At 37.5% G+C, this 21,372-nt stretch overlaps 1 pseudogene; it reads right to left on the reverse strand.

Annotated features, from left to right (window-relative positions):
- Window positions 1–8,899: 8,899 nt before the first annotated feature.
- On the reverse strand, window positions 8,900–16,387 carry LOC122740292 (annotated as a pseudogene).
- Between the last annotated feature and the right edge of the window lie 4,985 nt (window positions 16,388–21,372).

The following is a 21,372-nucleotide window of genomic DNA, read 5'->3' on the forward strand; positions in this document are numbered from 1 at the left end:
GGTTATGAGGACTGTGCGCGTCAAGGGAGTGCTGCCATTCCCCAGACTACTTGCTTGATGAGGAAGATGAGCCCCTTCCCCATGAGGATTTCTCCCCTCTTTGGCTGCAGGCAGATGGGCTGGAAGGTAGTTTGGTGGTTTGTGAGGACATTGTTATTCCCAGGGCTCTTACGATCAGGATCCTAGGCTGCCTCCTTCGGGAACTGAAAAGAAATGACAGTTAAGGTGGTCATAGTGGCTAGGCTGGTTTACTTGCCTTGAGGAGTGGCTGGACTAGTTCTAATAAACTGCCATTAAGTACATTATTAATTCAATTTGCAAAGTTGCAAATGCTCCTTGGCTTTCAAGGCTTACCAATTACTTTAAACAATAATTGTATAGTATCACTTACATATAATATAGTAGAATAATAAGGGTAGCAGCATGATACATTGAAAAGGATGCTTCATTTGGGGTCAAAGGGTCTGGGTTTGAATTCCTTCTCTGATAATAGCTGTGTGTTCTTTAGCAAGTCATTTCCTGTCTTTGAGTCTCAGTTTCTTCATATGTAAAATTAGGAAGTTGGACCTATAAGGTCCTTCCTGGCTCTAAATCTGTGACCAGGTGATCCTACACTACAAAATTCCTTGGAACTTTAAGAAGGAAACTGCCAAAGATTTAATAGTATTAATTGTAAACCAAAGATGTATTTCCAAACAAATTTAGCTAAAAATTAGCTAAGGTTATGAAAAGGTACTAGGAGTAGTTAGGAGGGACAGTAAATAGAGGACTGGGCTTAGAGTCAAGAGTTTAAATGTGGCTGCAAATACTTACTAGAGTTGCCTCAATTTCCTCATCTGTGAAATGGGAATGATAATAGTAAACTACCTCCCAGAGTTATTGTGAGAATCAGATGAGATAATAATTGGAAAGAACTTAGCACAATGCCTGGCACAAAGTAAGTGCTCTGTAAATGTTAGCTATAGATCTCAGAGTGATTAAAATGTATAACAATTGAGTACTTACCAGAAACATGACCCTAGTAGATCATGGGACTAGGCCTTGTATTCTCTATAGGTTTTTAGGCTTTGTACAATTTTAGTCATGGGATTTGCACTTTGGGGAGCTCCTGCTTTCAACTCATAGGATGATAGACCCAGAACCAGAAGGGACCTCAGAGTCTGACCAACACATTTTACAGATGAGAAAACTGAGGCTCTGAATGTTTAAATGACTTCTCCAAGGTCACACAGATAGAAGGCAAAGCTGGGATTTGAACCTGGCTTATCTAACACTGTAGCCTGAGCTCTTTACTGTACAGTAACATACAACTTCAGAACATTATGATAGGATATTTAGTAACAATGAAATTAAAATATTTCACATAAAAATGCATCTAATTTTAGAAAGATAAAATCCATATTATCCTACCTTCTCTCAGGGGTGTAGAATATTTATATAAACTGGGTGTTTGGCCATAACTACCAAAATGTACATGAGTTTTTAGGGATTTGAGTAGTTTTATTTATTCAAAACTGGCTTATCTTTATGGGGAAAAACATTTAATGATCTTAAATGGAAAATTAAAAACCAGTGATCCTCCCCACTAAGGAAAAAGAAAGGAAACTCACCCTTTATAATATACAGATGTTTAAAATTATATGATAGAATCGCCAAAACTCCACCTTTAGCCAAAAGCAGTTCACTATATCCAGATGTCATATATCTAAGTCCAGATGTTTACCTCCTTCTTTTAACACATTACCATTATTACAGTGCAACAAAGGTGAGTGATAATACAGAATGGTCAAATGCATTAAGAACAAAGACCCCTGCCCTCCTGAGAAGGCTTGAGTGAAGGAGAAGCTGATGACTCAAATGACAGTGCACTCTCTTGAACTTATATTGTCTTTTTTCCCAAAGCAGCTTACATTTTTCTATACATATAGGGTGTCCCCAAAGTCTTAGTGCAGTGTTTATTTATTTTATTGTTTAAAAATTGCATTAAGAGTTAGGGAACAGGCAGCTAGGTGGCACAGTGGATAGAGCACCGGCCCTGGAGTCAGGAGTACCTGAGTTCAAATCTGGCCTCAGACACTTAAACACACACTTACTAGCTGTGTGACCTCAGGCAAATCACTTAACCCCAATTGCCTCCCAAAAAAAATAAATAAGAGAGAGTTAGGGAACACCCCCCCCCCCAAACTCCTCTCTACAAGTTGTTTTACTTACTAATATACATTCTCTTTAACCTTTGGATGCCTAAAGATATGCTCAAGTTACAAACACCGAAGAGGTGTTTGTAACTGAAGTTACAAGGGTGATTACAGGGGATGAAAAAGCATGTAACAATAACTGACATATGTACCATGGTACCTTTAAAATTTGCAAAGTCTTTTATATATGTTATCTCAATTGAGGTCTGTGAGGAAGGCAGCATTGCCCCAATTTTCCAGAAGAAGAAACTGAGTCTCAGAGAGCTTAAGCTATTTTCTCATGATCACAGAGTAAATATGAAAATGAAGATTCGAACTGATGTTTTCCTTATTCTTGGTACAGCATTCTACCCCAGTTCACCACCCTATGTGATTGACACAACAGTGTAGAATGAAACACCTTTCCCTCATCCCACCCCACTAATTTTTGCCTCATATTGACCCACCACTGCCAATTGAATGAAATACATTTCTGTTGGGTCCCTTTTCAATAACTGTCCATCTCAAACCATCCCTCAGAAGACGTAGGCCTGCAGCCCTGTTTACTTTAGAGTAAGTACCAGACGTGCTTAGAAAGTAATATTCACTGGTGGAAGTGTGTGGGAGGAAGAATTGTGGTTTAGTTATAAGACCTCCTGCCCTGAACCATGGGAAAATGATTTCATAGTTGAGGTTCCCAGAGTACATAATTTCTAATCCCTTTTCTGTCAACATAGAGGATGGGAAAGAAGAGGACACTGTGTGACCATTCCACAGTTCTGTGCTATAGAGGAGGACAAAGGAAGTATTGCCAAAGCCAAAGATTTGTTTCAAATAAGGGAAACTCCCAAGAAACAAATGTCTGAGCCAATTTTGCTACTCAAATAGAACATTTATTTTCCTGTTTTGTATCCATCATCCCTCATAGACATGAATATTTTTCTGGAATAAATTTGCCTTTATAGATGAACAGACAATGAAAGTGGTGAAAAAAACAACCACCACTTTCGGTTTTTTAATTATTTTTGGAACTTTATATTGTTAAGGGCTAAAATTCTAGCTAAACTGTCTAAAATATCTAATGAGTGGTCGCCAATAAATTATAAGCTTTAGCAAGAGTTAGACTTTTAAGCATTTATTAAGGAGAATAAGAATTTGATAAAGGGAGAGAAAGGCCTAGATTCCTATCTATTAAAGGGAGAGCACATTTCTAGCTCCGCTCTCCACCAGAGTCCAGAGGAAAGAAAGCGTGACCCGAGTGCCAGTCTCTTCCTTCCTCCTCTCACTAGCCCCGCGTCACTTCTGCGCCAAAGAAAAGACTCCTGGTCTTGCCCTCAAAGACCTTTGCTTCATGGGCGGAACTCTTCTACAGTAAGTCTCCAGCAGATGGCGTTATTCCAATCGTTACAATATCTAAGAGTCACTTACTACTTTGTAAGCTGGTCATGCATTCTTATTTTTTTTTTAAATTTTTATTTGTTATATCTCTACTTATTTTTCATTTTATTTAAAGGTTTGAGTTCCAAATTCTATCCTCTCTCATTCCTCCTTCCCTCCCCTCGCCTTCCCCTTCCTGAGGTGGTGAGCAATCAGATATAGGTTATACATGTGCAATTATGTAAAAACATTACCATATTAGTCATTTTATATAAAAAACTCATGTCAAAAAAAAGAAGAAAATGCAAAGTAACATGCATCAGTCTGTGTCATTCAATATCAGTTCTTTCTCTGGAGGTGTGCTTTGGAATTGTCTTGGATCATTGTATTGCTGAGAATAGTTAAATTATTCACAATTGCTCATTGAACACTAATGCTGTCACTGTGCAAAATGTTCTCCTGGTTCTGCTCACTTCACTATATATCAGTTCATATAAATCTTTCCAGGTTTTTCCAAAATCATCCTGCTCGTCATTTCCCACAGCACAATAATATTCCACCACAATCACACACCACAGCCTTTTTCAGTCATTCCCCAACTGATGGGCATTCCTTCAATCTCCAATTATTAGCCACCACAAAGAGTTGCCATAAATATTTTTTGTACATTTTTTCCCTTTTCTCTTTTTCACAGTTACTATTGTTAACTGTTTCCCTCCATCCTATTCCTTTGTCCATGATATTTACTCTATTATCTTTTCTCTTTCACCCTATCCCTCCTTGAAAGGGATTTGCTTCTGACTGTCCCCTCACCCACTCTGCCCTCCCTTCTTTCACCCTATCCCTCCTTGAAAGGGATTTGCTTCTGACTGTCCCCTCACCCACTCTGCCCTCCCTTCTTTCACCCCTCCCTCCTTATCCCTTTCCTCTCCTACTTTCCTACAGGGTTAGATAGATTACTCCACCCAATTGAGTGTGTATGTTAATCTCTCCTTGAGCCAGCTCTGATGAGATTAAGGCCTTTGAGCCAATTTTGATGAGTGTGAGGTTCATTCACTACCTGGCTCCTCCCCCTACTCCATAAGCCCTTTCCTGTTTCTTTCATGTGGGATTCCACCCCATTCTACCTCTCCCCTCCCCCCTCCCCCAGTGTGGTCCTCTCACACCTTAATTTTGCCCTAAAAATGTCCTCATGGGGCAGTTAGGTGACACAGAAGACAAAGCATCCACCCTGGACCCAGGAAAACCTGAGCCCAAATCTGGCCCTAGTCACAAGACACTCACCCACTGCTCATCCTCAGGCATATCACCCAACTCCAACCACAAAAAAAAATATATAAACAAAAAGTAAATGCTTTACAGATATCAACCCTTCATAATCAATTCCCTCCTTTGCCCTCTGTCTAAATTTATTTCTATCATCTGCCAGTAATACTGAGAAATTTCTTATGAGTTAGATGTATCATCTTGCATATAGGAATGTAGCAGTTTAACCTTTTAACAACACTTTTAATTTCTTTTTCCTGTTTACCTTTTTATACTTCTCTAGGGTCTCGTATTTGAAAGTCAAATTTTCCATTTAGTTCAGGTCTTTTCATCATGAAGACCTGAAAGTCCTCTTTTTCATTGAAGTCCCATTTTTCCCCCTGAAAGATTATACACAGTTTTTCTGGGGTAGGTGATTCTTGGTTGTAATCCCAATTCTTTGTCCCCTGAATATCATATTCCATGCCCTCTATTTTATCATCATTTGGATTTGTTTTATTGTGTCTTGATTTCTCATAAAGTCCATTTGTTTCTATTTGCTCAATCCTAATTTTTAAGCAATGATTTTCTTCAGAACTTTGTACCTCCTTTTCCATTTGGCCAATTTGGTTTTTCAAGCTGTTGCTTTTTCTATGATCCCCTTCATCCCTCTCATTCTCATTCCATTTTTTCTCAACTTCTCTTACTTTTCCCTCTACCCCTCTTACTTTATCTTCAAAGTCCTTTTGAATTGCTTCAGTGGCTTGAAACCAATTCATATTTTTCTGAAGCTTTGGATGTAGGAGTCCTGATGTTGCTATCCTTCTTCTGAGGGTGCACCTTCATCTTCTTTGTCAGTAAAGAAACTTTCTATGGTCTGCATCTTTCTCTGTCTGCTCATCATGCCCTTCTTTTACTTGACTTTTAATTCCTTCTTAAAGTGGGGCACTGCTTCCAGTATGTACTGTCCCAAGCTTCAGGGGGTTCAAGGTGGTATGTTTAAGAGGGGCAGGGTTCACACTCATCTGGCCTGTCTCTGGTCTTGCTAATTAACCAGGCAGAGAAAACTTTGTGTGCTGTGGTTGTTAACTCAGATGAGCCTGCTCCCCTACCCAACATGAGCTACCACCACTCAAGCTAAATCCTAGTTTTCCAGAAGGAGTGAAACACCCAAGTTCAGCCTGCAGTGCCAGCAAAAATCCCTGTAATCTGTCTTGGCCAATTCTCAGCATTCTTACAAGACTGTGAGCTTAGTTCCAGATGACACTGGCTCTGCAGTTGATTCAGAGGCTCCAGGGGTCTCTTTCTGTGGTGAGGCCTGCCTGGGACTGGATCTGTGTCAGCATGACCTTCAGGGTTGGGCTCTATTCCCACCCCTGGCACAGCAGCCCCCTCCTGCCAACCTTCTTATGCCATCTTTGGCTGGAAAATGATCTCAGGCCTGTTCTTTTGTGGGTTCTGCTATTCCAGGAATTGTCCTATGGGCATTATCTGGAGGGTTTTATGGAGCAATTGTGTAATGAGTTCTAATGCTTTAGTCATGCATTCTATGTAGGTCATGAGACTTAGAACTAGAAAGGCCTTAAAAAACATCATTCACCCTTTTATTTTCCAGAGATGAACACTGAAGAAGGTCAACTTGCCCAAGATACATAGGTGGACAAAATCAGATTTCAAGTCCAAGTCTTCTGATTGACCTTAATATCAAACAACTTGGGTTCAATTACTGCCTCCATCACATTTTACTTGTCTAAAAGTCACCTTACTTCTCTGGACTTCACTTTCCTCATTTGTAAAATGTGTGTATGTGTGTGTTTCTCTGTGTGTGTGTGTGTGTGTGTGTGTGTGTGTGTGTGTATGCATGTAACCAAGATGTCTTAAGAATATTGTAGCCCTAGGGGGCAGCTAGGTAGGCACAGAGGATAGAGTACCAGCCCTGGATACAGGAGGGCCTGAGTTCAAATCCGGCCTCAAACACTTAACACTTACTAGCTGTGTGACCCTGGGCAAGTCACTTAACCCCAATTGCCTCACCAAAAAAAAAAAAAAAAAAGAATATTGTAGCTCTAAATCTGTTACTAGGCAGTATTTTCCCCATTATATCTGATGACTCTTATATATTATCCCATTTACTATAATTAGTATAGCAAACATTTTACTTTATAGAGCTAAAATTAACTAGCCCTTTAATTACCTAACATTTGCTTGTTGAAAGAACAACTATCTAGCTAGATATTACTTTGTATATACTGTAGTGTTCAACTAAGCAAATACACTCTGCAATTACATTTCTTGAGCACATGATAAAGAGGTAGGAGGAAACAATCCATGTATCCTTATAAACCCTGTTGCAGAGCCAATGGACTATATTTAACTACAGAATACAATCTTTCTTGAGCCATTGGTCTATAGAAATTGTAAGTTCCTAGCACTTTCTACACTGAGGATGTGAGCTCTTTCAAGGTAGGGACCTTTAATTCCATTTTGGAGTCTTGGTATCCTTAAAACCTTGCACAGTGACTAGCACACAGTAGGTGCTTAACAAATGCTTGTTGACTGGTACCATTCTAAAAAGAGTCAGAGTAAAGTATAATAGCTGAGAATTTAAGGTCTTTGTTCTACCCATCTTTACAAAGCCTGTGAGAAGCAAAAGGCCCAGAAGCCAATGAAGAGTTATTTCATTGTCCCACCGACCTCCTCCTGCATGAACCAGAAAAGGAAATCCCTCTGTGTCATATGGGTTTTTTGGTTTGTTTCTGTTTCTGTTTTGTTTTTTACATTTTTGTCACCATGGACCTCTTTGGGAAGTCCTAGTGAAGGCCTATTAAGCTCTTCCTAGAGTGATGTTTTTAAATGTTTAAAATAAAATACATAGTGGATTAGAAAAGAAACTAATTATATTAGGAATAAGTTATCAAAATGAGTTTAAAAGACCAAGTTCACATGGAGGGCCCCAGGGTTAAGAACTCACTACTGCTATGAACTTATTGCTGCTTGATATAAATACATATAGATATATATTATACACACACACACACACATTATAGACATATATATATACACACATACTTTATATATATACATACACACACATATATACATATATATATACACATACATATATATAGATACACACACATATATATACAACACACACACACACATATATATATATATACACACACACACACACACATATATTATATAGATACACATATATATACCTATGCTAGAAAATTGGACAAAAAAGATACTAACAGAGGTAGATTCAATAATCAGGATTCCTAACCCATACAATTACCTCAGGCTCTCATAAAAGCCTCCAAAGCATAGTCTAACTTGGGAGAAAATGTTGCGTTAATACACTTACCCCAAAAGAAAAAAAAAATAGGGTTGAAGTAGTTTTTTAGAATATACATCTTAGAACCAAATTCAATTCAAATGAGGTTGAAAATCAATTTCTTCCATAAACACATGGAAATATCTCCAGCCTATGCTACTTGTGATATTTCTGCCTTTGAGAATACAACATCTTTGACCATTGCTGTCTCCAAGGAAAGGGTTCCATAGCTTTGTGGACAGGATGCAACCTGAAATGCCTCTTCACATCACCTCTTTTATCTGGGCGCATTAAGGCAAATTAATCTGAATACTGGACTCCCAAATCTTCTTTATCCATCTGTTTGGGAATTTTAGCAGTTGATGGGTCACATAACCACAACATCTGGAAATTCATTCAGACAGGTAGAGATAAAAGTCAAACTTGTCCTCACCTTCCCCTCTGGTGACAAGGAAAGGAATTGCCTCCTTTCTCTGTGAACTTCAGGACTGTTTTGAGAGTCTCCCCAAACAAAGGTATACCAGGAGAGAGGAGATGTTCAGTCAGTGCTTTCAATACCAGAAGAAAGAGTCTTTACCTGGACTTCAGCATTAAGTATGACATTGAGTCCTGATCTTCAAAATACAAGTTATCCTGACAGTCCATTGAATCTTCCAGAAGGGTGACAACATCATGAACTTGCCCCTTTTTTTAAACCTAAATGTATATCAAATCGATTTGTAACACCTATAATTAAGTGATGCAGGTTTAGAAACAGCATGCTTTATTGGGTTTGTGTAGAGTCTAGCGATGAACCTCTTCTTAGACAGCACTTGGAAGAGAGCAGAAACTTTCTTATATAATGCTTCAGCTTTGAATTTCCTAGAATTAAGATGATGGAGTGTCCAGAGGGGTATAAAGAAGCCAATGAGAAAAAAATTAACAGCATATCAGTCCTTTGAGAAAACACTCCAGAAAATAGTATCACTATCCCAAAATAATAGGTGCTATAGAGGACAAGGAAGGAGAATATTGATTTTATGGCCCAAATATGAGCTTTGGTGCTTGGGTCTCTAAAGCCAGTTGCCATACCTCTCATCTGTCTAGTGTGTCTACACAGAGAATAGAGCAATAGAAATGATGCAGCATTGAACATGAAAAATGGCACTATCAACCCCAGAACAAGAACTGGAACTGGAAACAGATGCAGGAAAATATCCTGGACAGTGTCATTTCCTAACAAAAATCTTCTCAGCTCCTTTTTGCTCTCTGGCCAATAGAGTAGCCCATGGACTACAGTCATGGCAGATGAAAACAGCAATGAAATCAGAATCCACCATGGCACGAGCCTAGTGATCCTCGACTTCAACCAGGAAAAGAAGGGTTGAATGATGCTGGGTGACCGTCACACAGTAGAAGACACAAAGACAGGTACAAGCCAAAGATTGACTTTCATTTATGAAGAAGAAAAATAAAAATACTTCAAGGGGTATAGGTTGCTCTAGAGTAAAGGAAAAAGATCAAATTATGCACAAGTATTATACTTGTAAAAAAATCCTGAAGAATCCCAGACTGCTCAGAAGGGAGTTGTATGCCAGTGACCCTTTCCTCTTGATAAACTCGAAGGCCACTCCACTATTACAATAATTCCATTTGCCATAATTCCCACAAAAAATTGAGCTATGCTATAAAACAAGTTGGATAATTAAGTATGGCTCTGTCATTTTGAAGAAAAATAAGAGATTGCTTTCCTTCAGTTTTCTCCTGATGGATTTCAAAAAAGTTTATATCCTCTCATTATCTTCTTCCTATCTTAACTAACCAACTGCTTATTTTTTTGCATTGTCCTACCTAAAAGGGAAGTTCCCTCATGAATAAAGGAAATATGATATAGTAGCTGGAAGAATGTTTCCATTTGTGTTCTCAGTTGTTTTTTTCATGAAGATTCAAATAAGTGATGACCAACAATTTTGTTTTAAATACCTTGTCTTTGCATTTTTGTGTCCTATGTATTGCAAAACATTCATCATAAACAAATAATTGAAACAGAAGCTTTGAGATCACTACAATAAATTTACAAAATCAATCACTGTAAAGAAACTTCCTGAGCCAAATGATTATCTGAAGAGATGTGTTTCACTACTACTACTACTATCGCCACCATCACTGCTATTAACAATTTGTATCCAGACAGGGTTGGTGTAGAAATTTGTTTGCTGAACTACACATGTTTGTAACAAGGGGTTTTGTTTCTCTCCTCAATGGAGAAGAGTGGAAAGGAGAAAGGCAGATTTTTTGACTATTGAAAAAGAAGACAAAATTTATTAAAAAAAATAATTTGCCCTTGAAAGTGTAACACAAATGGAAGCATTCTTGGAAAGTCGGCATTGAGATCAGGAGAACAATGTACATAGTAACAGTAATACGGTACAGTGATCACTGTGAATAATTTAACTCTTTCAGCAATACAAGGATCCAAGGATAATTCCAAAGGACTCATGATGAAAAGACACTATCCATCTCCAGGAAAAGAACTAAGTGTAACCTGAAATTATAGATCAAAACATACTGATTTTTACTTTCCTGTATTTTTTTTCATGTTTCTTTTCCTTTGAGTCTGTATCTTTCTTCACAATATGATTAACATGTAATATGGTTTTGTTTTGGTTTTTTGTTTGTTTTGCTTGTGTTTTGCATGCAATGAGGGGTTAAGTGACTTGCCCAGGGCCACACAGCTAATATGTGTCAAGTGTCTGAGGCTGGATTGAACTCAGGTCTCCTGAATCCAAGCCAGTGCCCCCTGGTAATATGTTTTGCATGATTGAACAGGTATAACCTATATCAAATTGTTTACAGTCTCAGGAGGGCGAAGGGAGAGGGAGGGATAGAGAAATATTTGAACTCAAAAGTTGTTTAAAATAAATATTTAAAATTGTATTTACATGTAACTGGGAGAAATAAAATACTATTTTTTAAAAAGTTGCTAGTGAGGGGCAGCTAGGTGGCACAGTGGAATAAAGCACTGGCCCTGGATTCTGGAGGACCAGAGTTCAAATCAGGCCTCAGACACTTAACAATTACTAGCTGTGTGACCTGGGCAAGTCAATTACCCCATTGCCTCACAAAAAAAAAAAAGAAAGAAAAGAAAAGAAAAGTAAGAGTTGCTGGTGAAACAAATTGTGGTTTAGATCAAGTCTATTTTCATTAAATAATGCAGTATAAAATAAATTACATCAGGAAAATATTAGTCTTGTAATGCCATAGTCACTCTTCAGAATATACTGGAAACCTTATAACAGTATAAGGGTTGAACTTTAAAAAAAAATTCCAAATGTCAATTGAAGACTTAAAATGATAAAACTCAAAATAAGTAGCACATTATGAATGTGAAGTAGCTATGGTCATGTTTATGTTCAATATCACAGGTTAATATCTAAAAGCAATGACATATTCTGCCAGAAGAAAATATGTTAAATTGAAAAGTCACCCAACATCTAGTATTTCACAGCAAGAAAAAGGCTGCAATGATTTGGTATCCCGAGCCTGTCTCCTATTATTTGATGGAGAATTTTTAGCTTCTGAATTTGAACAGATTGATTGAGAAGAATGGGAGGAAAATATGCAGAAACAGGACTGGCCAACAGGAACCCATTTACTGTTACTAAAGGTGCTGAAAATTGCCTCAATATGTGGTCAGTTAATGTACATTGAATCAGTTCCCTGATTTATGAATTCTATAATGGCTCATTTCTGGGTTTGCATTTCTGAATGTCATAAGAATGCCCCATTGTGATATTTGTTATTATACTATAGGTTTGTGTTTGTAGGTTTACTAGTTAGGTCTGTTAATTTCCAAGTACTAAACTCTAATTTCATTAAACTATTACCAGGGCAACAGTAATACCTGAGTTATAACTTCATGATCCTGAGGAAAAAGACTTCTCAAAGACATCTTTGAGCCTCTCAAGGTCCATTTACCAAAAGGTGATTTCAACAATAATCTGCAAGATGAGATGTTTGAATGGTTGCAGAAAAGACCTGGGAAGATTTATATGAACTGTTAGAAAGTGAAGTGAACAGAACGCAGGAGAATCATGTGCACAGTAAAATCAATATTGTAATCATGATTACTGAAAGACTTAGCTGATTTTGATCATACAATGACCCAGAGACAATTCCAAGAGCGCACACAATGAAAAAATGCTATTCACCTTCAGAGCAACATCTGAAGAATTCTGAGTGAAAATTAACATATAATTTTTCCACTTGCTTTATGTTCCTTGCTTTCGTTGGCAATATGGCTAATATGTAATGTTTTTGTATGACTTCACATGTATACTTGATATCATAGTGCTTGCCTTCTTAATGGATGAGGGAGGGGCAGGAGGAAGGGAGAGAATGTGGAACTCCAATTTTTAAAAAAGAATATAAAAATCAAGTCTTACCTTCTATTAAAATGTTATATTTACAGATATTATACTCGTCATGGTGAGCTTCTAACTTATAATCAATAAGGAGTACCAAAGCCTCTAGGCAAGGGCTCCTTTATTCTACAAGGAAGCAATATGGAAGACACTGATAATATTAATGTAACTTAACCGTTAAAAGTACCATGGGGATTTCTGTGAAATTGAAGTTATAAAAGGAGAGTTGGGGCAGCTAGCACACAGTGGACAAAGCACCAGCCCTGGATTCAGGAGAACCTGAGTTCAAGTCCAGCCTCAGTACATCTGACACTTACTAGCTGTGTGACCCTGGGCAAGTCATTTAACTCTTATTGCCTCACCAAAAAAAAAAGGAAGACAGTGTTAATTCCATCTGGATGCCCTAAAACTGACTGTTGAAAGACACAAATGAGAAATTGCTAATCTATTGCTGAAGATGTCACACTTCATGTTTAATAACTCAGTACATTTAATAACTCCAGAATAACCAATCAGATATTCAAGTACTGGTTTGACCTTCTCAACCTAGACATATTTTATGACTTTTAATGAAAAATGGAAATATATTATATTATGGAGCTACTTGTACTATGCCTACAGGTCATTCATTTTAATATGTCAGTCTTTACGAGAAATTCTGAAAACGGAGCAAGATTATGTCCTAACAGTCTGAGGACATCAAGACCTATATCATATAAGACGCATAGAACAGATGAGAAGAAGTAGTGAAACATTACTATATTGATTAACTTTCGAAGCCATTTAAAGGACAGAAGGGTTTAAGTGAACATGAGAAGAAGTAAGTTCCTGATTTCAAATAGGTGTTGGCAAGGCTTTCTTGTTTGAGAGATGGCACATTGCTATGAAGCAACAGGACCTGCTCAATAGGGCAAGATGAAATACCTATCAGGCAAGATTTAAAGTTTAGGACAAAAGAACTAGAAATAGCAAAGGTTTAGTCCATAATTTACTAGATTATATCCCCATTTATAAGGCTCAGAATAGTGACAAAATGCAGATTGAGTTGATAACAGGGGCCAAATAAGACCTGAGAAGGCAAGGGCTGGTCAATCCCATAGGGTCTGTGCAAAGCCAAGGCATAAAGATAGGAATCAAAATTACTTGCCAGTTATTCTAGGGCAAGGAACACAGACATGTGAATTAAAAAGGGTGGGTTCTAAAAAGAGGGAAATGATTGCTGTCTTCAGGCTACCCCTTGGGAAGAGAATAATGATTTGTTCTGTTTCATCAAGGAGGATAAGTTAAAGAGTAATGGATGAAAATTGAAGAGGGGAACATTAAGGTCCAATGTCAACAAAGTTTTGCCTAAAATAAGAGCTGTCCCCAAGTGAAATGGGCTGCTGTGGGAAGACCTAGAACATTAAAATTCCTTCTTGAGTAGTTCATTTCAATTCTGAGTGCAATATTTCAGGAAAAATATCAACAAAGTAAAAAATATACTGAAGTCATGGTAAAAAGAAATCTTGATTCGCATATCATAAAAGCAAGGATAGAAGGAACTTGCTAGTTTAACCTAGAAATTTTGGGTGGGGAGGGAAGTACTGATAATTTCTTCCAGTATTGAGGATAATGATGTCGGGAAAACAAAAAGGAGTTAGACATATTATGCTTGACAAGGGCCTAGATAAAACTAGAATTAATGGCTGTAACTACAAAGAGATAAATTTGGATAAATTCCCCAACATTAAAGCTATCCAAAAAGGAGCTCATCAAAATTGATGGTTGTCCCAGGAAATGCAGTCTTCCATTCCCCACTAGAGGTCTTTAAGGAAAAGCTGGATGATCACTTGCAAAAGTGATGCTTTCAAAGTACAGTTAAACTACTGGGCCTCTAAGGTCTCTCCAACTCTAAGATTCTGAGGATGCTAGGATTCTGATTATATGAACTGAATACTTCTAATATTTGTGTTCCTAATAAATCACTCAGCATGAGAATTTTCCTATTTTATAAATTAGAATGTGAGATTAGTTGGTTAAGAGTAAAATGGGGGGTAGAGGTTATAAAGAGGAGGGACACATGGTCAGAAGGCAAAACAGATTTTTTGAAGAGAGACAGAACAAAAAAGAGAGAGACTAGGATAAAGACCGAAGAAAATAAGGTGGAGGGAAATACACAGTTAGTAATCATAACTGTGAATGTAAATGGGATGAACTCCCTCATACAATGGAAGCAGAGAGCAAAATGGATTAGAAATCAGAATCTGACAATAATGTTGTTAAATAGAAACAGGAAACAGAACGATGCACACAGAGTTAAAATAAGGGGCTGAAGCAGATCTATTATGTTTCAGCGAGGATTAATTTTTTTATATGTAGGAGTAGCAATTAGTTCTCAGGCAATATGAAGAGCAAAATAGACCTAATTTTTAAAAGATAATGAAGAAAATGACATTTGGCTAAAAAGTACCATAGGTAATGAATACAATAAAAATTAACAGCAAGTTTCTCTGATAAAGGCTGCATTTCTCAAACATATAGGCAATTGAGTCAAATTTATAAAAAAAAAAAAAAAGACCATTCCTTAATTGAAAAATGGTCAAGAAGCTTTCGCATAGGTCACATAAAAATGCTTTAAATCACATTGATTAGAGAAATGCAAATTGAAAACTACTCTGAGGGGCAGCTAGGTGGCACAGTGAATAAAGCACTGGCCCTGAGTTCAGGAGGACATGAGTTCAAATCTGATATCTGACACTTGAGACGCACTAGCTGTGTGACCTTGGGCAAGTCATTTAACCCTCATTGTCCCCCCAACCTAATAAAAAACCCAAAAAACTGAAGCATTACCTTACATCTATCAGATTAGCTAATATGGACGTAAAAATTATACAAATTTCCATGAGGGCGTAGGTTGGAAAAAATAGAGACCCTAATACACTCTTGGTGGAGTCATGAACTGATCCTACCAGTCTACAGAACAATTTTGAACAATAAATAAAGGGCTATAAAACCATGAATACCCTTTGAACTCAGCAATACCACCACTAGGTTTCCATACCAAAGAGATCAAAGAAAGAAAAGACATATATGTACAAGATTATTTATAGCAGCTATTTGTGTGATGTAAAAGAATTGGAAATCAAGGGGATACTTATCAATTTGGGAATGGCTGAACAAGTTGTGGCATATGATGACAAAGAAATATTATTTTCTATAGGAAATGGCAAAAGGGATGGTTTCAGAAAACCCCTGGGAAGACCTGTATGAATTGATTCATTGAGGTGAACAGAATCAGGAATTCACTTTTATATCAACATTGTAATGATGATCAACTGTGAAATAATTAGCTATTCTGATCAAGACAATGATCCAAGACAACTCTAAAGAATTCATGAAGAAAAATACTATCTACCTCTAGAGAAAGAACTCAGGGACTATGAGTGCAAATTGAAGTATAATTTCTTTTTCTTTTTTTGGGGATGTGGCTAATATAGAAATGGGGTTTACATTATTTCATATGTATAATTGATATATTGCTTGCCTTCTTAATAGGAGGGAGAAAAACTGGATGGAGGGAATTGATTTAAAATTAATTTTTTTTTGTGGGGCAATGGGGGTTAATATACTTGCCCAGGGTCACACAGTCAGTAAGTGTCAAGTGTCTGAGGCCGGATTTGAACTCAGGAACTCCTGAATCCAGGGCCGGTGCTTTATCCACTGCACCACCTAGCCGCCCCCTAAAATTAATTTTTAAAAAATAATTACACCGGCAGATGCAGGTAACCCGTTGAACCCCATTTGTGATGGAGATCGGGGATTGCAATTATTCCCCATGAACGAGGAAAAAAAATAATTAAATGAAGAAATAAAACTATCTTACTTATAATTATAGTAACTTAAGTACAAATGGTGCAGTAACTCAGGACCCACCATTTCATGCATATATTGTAGAAAAAGTACAATGACATATCCCAGTCAATAAAAAATGCTTCAGTCTGAAACTGGCAAATGTTATGAAGGATATTTAAGATGACTAATTTCCAGATGGCCACCAAAGAAGTTAAAATGAAATGAAAAACCAGTTGTGGGAATACATTTTTAGGTATGTTACAATCTTATTGTTACAAATGGGCTTTTAAAAATGAGTTTCTCTTCTTTGAATCAGTAATGGCTGTAATAATTGGAGTCTAGTTTTTCTTTCTTTTACAACTAAAAATCAGATAAAGGAAACATTCAAGAAGGTTGATTTCTTCAACAAATCATCAATCAAGACAGTTCACAGAACAGTATAACAAACAGACTGTAAGAGAGTTGACCCCAATTCAGGAATAATAATTAAGTTAAGCTTTCCTCCTCTCCTCATAATGAAAAGGAGAAAGTATAAATGATAACCTTCTCTATTTTGCATTGTGAAGACTGAAAGTCCATAAACTAAAAAAGTATCTAGCTATTATATGATAGTAAAAGAACGACTAGAAAATAATAAGGGGCTTCAAAAATAAATGTCTCGTACAGCAATATTTTACAAGTACAACTTTTAATTAATACAAGTTAGAACGTTCATTTCCCTTTCCCATCATCCCATGCAAACAGAAGAAAAACATCATATGTATATGTATATGTATATATATATATATATATATATATAATTCTGATAGGAAACATGTCTCTGATAATATAAAATCATGTCTATGGTGATATGATTTTATACTATCAGAAAGACATCTGTTTCATGAGATTTAGATGTGGCAGGTACATTTGAGATCATCTAATCCACTGGCACCAAACAGAAGATAATACCTTCTAACATAAGATAACACATGTGCAGGAATGGTGGTCAGGGAAGAGGGTTTTGATCTAAGGAGTCATCTAAGCAGATGGTAAATGAAAGCTTAAGTAGTTGATTGTGATATTCTTTCCTGTAGCAAAGGTAGGATTGCTTTGATTACTATTCCAAAGGATTAGGCAGAAAGTATAGGGAGATGAAGTAGGGGGGAGTAGAGAAGTATTTAGAAGGGATAAAGAGATAGGTAGAATCCCCTATTGGCTCAGGTTTTCAGGGATGTCATGTGGATCTGAAGTGAGCTAGTTCTAGTGAGTTAGTTGCAGTTGTTGTCATTCGATCATTTTAGTCATGTCAGACTGCTTCATGACCCATTTGGGGTTTTCTTGGCAAAGATACTGGAGTGGGTTTGTCATTTCTTTCTCCAGCTCAGTTTACAGATGAGCAAACTGAGGACAAGCAGGGCTAAGTGACTTGCCCTGGGTCATACAGCTACACTAAGGCTAGATTTGAACCTAGGTCTTCCTGACTCCAGGGCCTGGACTTAGTCAATGTACCGCAAGTGCTAGGCCAGAGGTACTTTTGTACTCCACCAATTGGGGCACTCAGCCCCAGGGCATAGTACTTAATACACTGAGTGGAATAACTCTCTCCGGGATGGGATACACTGTGCTCTTAGGGTCTGTAGGATGTTGTTTATATTAGATGAAACAGGCTGTGAAGTAGGACCGCTTGAGGCAATTTCAATGGAAAGGTTGCTTCCTTAAGCACAACCAGGCTAGAGTTCCACACCCAGGAAAACTCAGTTAACACACCCTGTGCTTTACTAGGTGCTAAATATATTACTAAGTAGTGAGGTAGACAAGGAATAAAAAATGAGCAAAAAAAGAAAAAAAATGAGTAAATAGGCTCCTGGATGGCAATAGAGACTTGCAGCAATGACAGCAAGCTAAAGCTGAAATAATGCATAGCATACCATGGGCTTAAGAGGGGGTGGGGGAATGTCTATTTCTATTTATTAGTATGCTGTTTGTCTTTTGGATTCTAGCATCTATAGGGGGCTTTTAGTTTTCTGATCTTCTATTATAACTTTCTGGAGAACTAGCTTTGGGAGACAGAGGCAATCTATCATATGGTAACCTTATTTCATGTAGAATAGGTTTTCTGACTTGAGATTCCCATGGAGGGAAGGAGGGGAAAAAGCCACAAAGCTTAAGGCACATTTTTTCCCTTCAAATCATTTCTATCACCCTTCTCTCCAAGCATACATTCAAAAGCTGCTGAAGACACAGCATCCCTGGCTGAATGCCACCAACAAACACGAGGCCTATACTTGTTCTCATTCTGTATGCTTTTGGAAGGATGGAGGAATGGGTGCTTTTTGTCCACATTAGTGAAGCATTTTTGTGGCATCAAAACCACTTCCCTGTTCAACCACTGAGGCAGCTGCATTTCAGGCCTAGATGAAGTGGTCTCCCAGTATTATGTGCAACCTTTGTTACCCCATTAGGATGCTCTAGAGAGAGTGAAAAGAGCAATAAAATAGCAAACTTCCATTCTAGACAGCTCTTTTGTCAAGGGAAGGCTAGTTAAACTATTGAATAAAAAGGGGGGGAAATCCAGAAAAGGAAAAAGGGATCTTAAAGATTTGATCCATTCAGGTCTTTTTACAAGAAAAGGGTATGGGAAGAAAGACACACCTGTCAGAGTCTTTCACTCCTGAGACAAAAACCCTCCATGGCTGGCCTCACCTGTCAGTCACCATCATAGATCTATGCCGCTATTTGCATGGGCAAATAACTTGTAACAGATGGAACATGGCTTCTTTGCAGAAATTCAAATGATGATGCTTGCTGGTGGCCCCATATTACCCTGATTAAATGTGTTCATTTCCAGTCATCTGTTATGAGCAATCACTAAAAGGAGGGAACAGTGAATATTCTTGGGGTAACTGACAAGCAGAAGAAATGCACATTTATATTCAACTCATTTGGTTCTTCAAGAGAAAACAAAGACGTTTTGAAACACAGTTGGATTGGAATGATCAAGCTTTTCCCTGGGCAGAAGGGCTACAGTGAGTGAATATCTTTTAGGTTTTTTTCCACACACACAAAAAGACACCATTTATTTCTGTATTAGTTTTGAGCTGACAATGAACTCTAGAACCAATATTTTTCCCAAGAGTGGCTTCCCATTTTGTTATCATGGGAACAATCTGTCCTTTGTGGTTCATGATCATATATCAGTGTTTATTTTACAAGATTGATCTTGTTAAAAAGAAACAGACTTTGGGCATAAAAATAAAGCAAACATTTATCTTGAGTCTTTGGTGAGATGCTGCTAAGTACTAAGGATATGATTTATAAAACAAACTTGTTATAAAAACATTGGATAATTCTTCCTGGCAATGCGAAAATTATTATTTTGAAAAAGCAGGGTAAGTGTTAGAGAGCGGTTTCTGCTAACAGGAAGACCTGTGTTCAAGTGCTCAGTCTCTTAACAGCATAAGACGTTGTGTGACTCAGGCAAGTCATTTAACGCTTACTCTTGTCTCGAGGCAAATTGCAACACTATAGGTAGACAGGGTACTAATCTGCACTAAAAAATCCTCACGAAGGATTTCCAGAAGCAAGGAAATCGACAGGTATAGTTTTCTTTTTTTTCTTTTTTGTAGGGCAATGAGGGTTAAGTGACTTGCCCAGGGTCACACAGCTAGTAAGTGTCTGAGGCATGACTTGAACTCAGGTACTCCTGAATCCAAGGCCAGTGCTTTATCCACTGTACCACCTAGCTGTCCCCCACAAGTATATTTTTAAAAGTTTTTTTTTAAGAAGAAAAAGATATTTCTTTTCAAGGCATCCATTCTTTATTCATTTTCATCTCACTGATCTTTTCTGTTGTAGTTTACTCCATGTATTTGCCTTTCTTATCCTTTCATTTAGCTCAGTAATATATATTTGGTCTGCCCCTTGTTCTTCTTAGACTTCTGAAGTGTCTTTTCACTGCAGTGACATATAAAATATGTCTCACCTAAAGGATGCAGAGCACTTTATGAAAAAGAATCTTTTATTTTAGTAAGATGCGATGCTAGAGAACTCATTCATGTATGAGTTAGTATAAAAAGAACTGTCAAAAGACCTAGGTTTGTAACCTAAGTCTTTTGTTTATAACCTGTGTCACCTCAGAAAAGTTATTTAACCACTCTAGGCCTCAGTTATCCATCTGTAAAATGGAGATCTTAGACTAAAAGGCCCCTCCAAATCTAAATATATGGGGGCAGCTAGGTAGCACAGTGGATTGAGCACCGACTCTGGAGTCAGGAGGACCTGAGTTCAAATCCTATTTCAGACACTTGACACTTACTAGCTGTGTGACCCTGGGCAAGTCACTTAACCCTAATTGCCTTACAAAAAAATCAAATCTAAATGTATGAAACTATAATTCTAATAGTTTCCTAAACCCTAAGTCAAAGTCTTTCAAACTTTCTTCCAAGGAAGGCTGATTATTCCCAGAAGCTTGCTCCCATTCTATAGGGTTATTTAGTCAACTGAGTTAAGCAGTAGATATTTTTGTGAATTTACCTAATATTTTTTACAATTCATGTCCATGTGAGTATTATTTTTGAATCCAAGCTTCTTCTGGCTTTAAATTGCATTCTTATCTTCAAACTTGTGGCAGAATTCTTGTTCCTGAATATAGTCAAAGACCATGGCAGAGAGGGAGCAATCTGAGTATTGCAACCTATAAATTACTATATTTCTTTTGTTTTGTTTATTGATTCAATTAAGAAAAGTCTTTAGAGAAGAGAGACAGACAGAGACAGATAGACATACAGACACAAGAGACAAACACAGAGAGAGACAGAGACAGAGAGAGACAGACGAGAGGATTCCATTTCCTTGCACCACAGCAGGCAAAGACTTGAAACAGAGAGCATGAACATAGAGGTATAACCAGGCAAACTATTTTCTTGTTAGGGTTTGCAAAAAATATCAGGTAAGTAGAGAGAGTTGAATACGAAGGAGGAGAGAGGAGCCAAAGGTCATGGGGCAAAGACCTCACTGCGCA

This window comes from Dromiciops gliroides, chromosome 1 (genome assembly GCF_019393635.1).
Source record: "Dromiciops gliroides isolate mDroGli1 chromosome 1, mDroGli1.pri, whole genome shotgun sequence".
Classification (NCBI taxonomy): domain Eukaryota; kingdom Metazoa; phylum Chordata; class Mammalia; order Microbiotheria; family Microbiotheriidae; genus Dromiciops; species Dromiciops gliroides.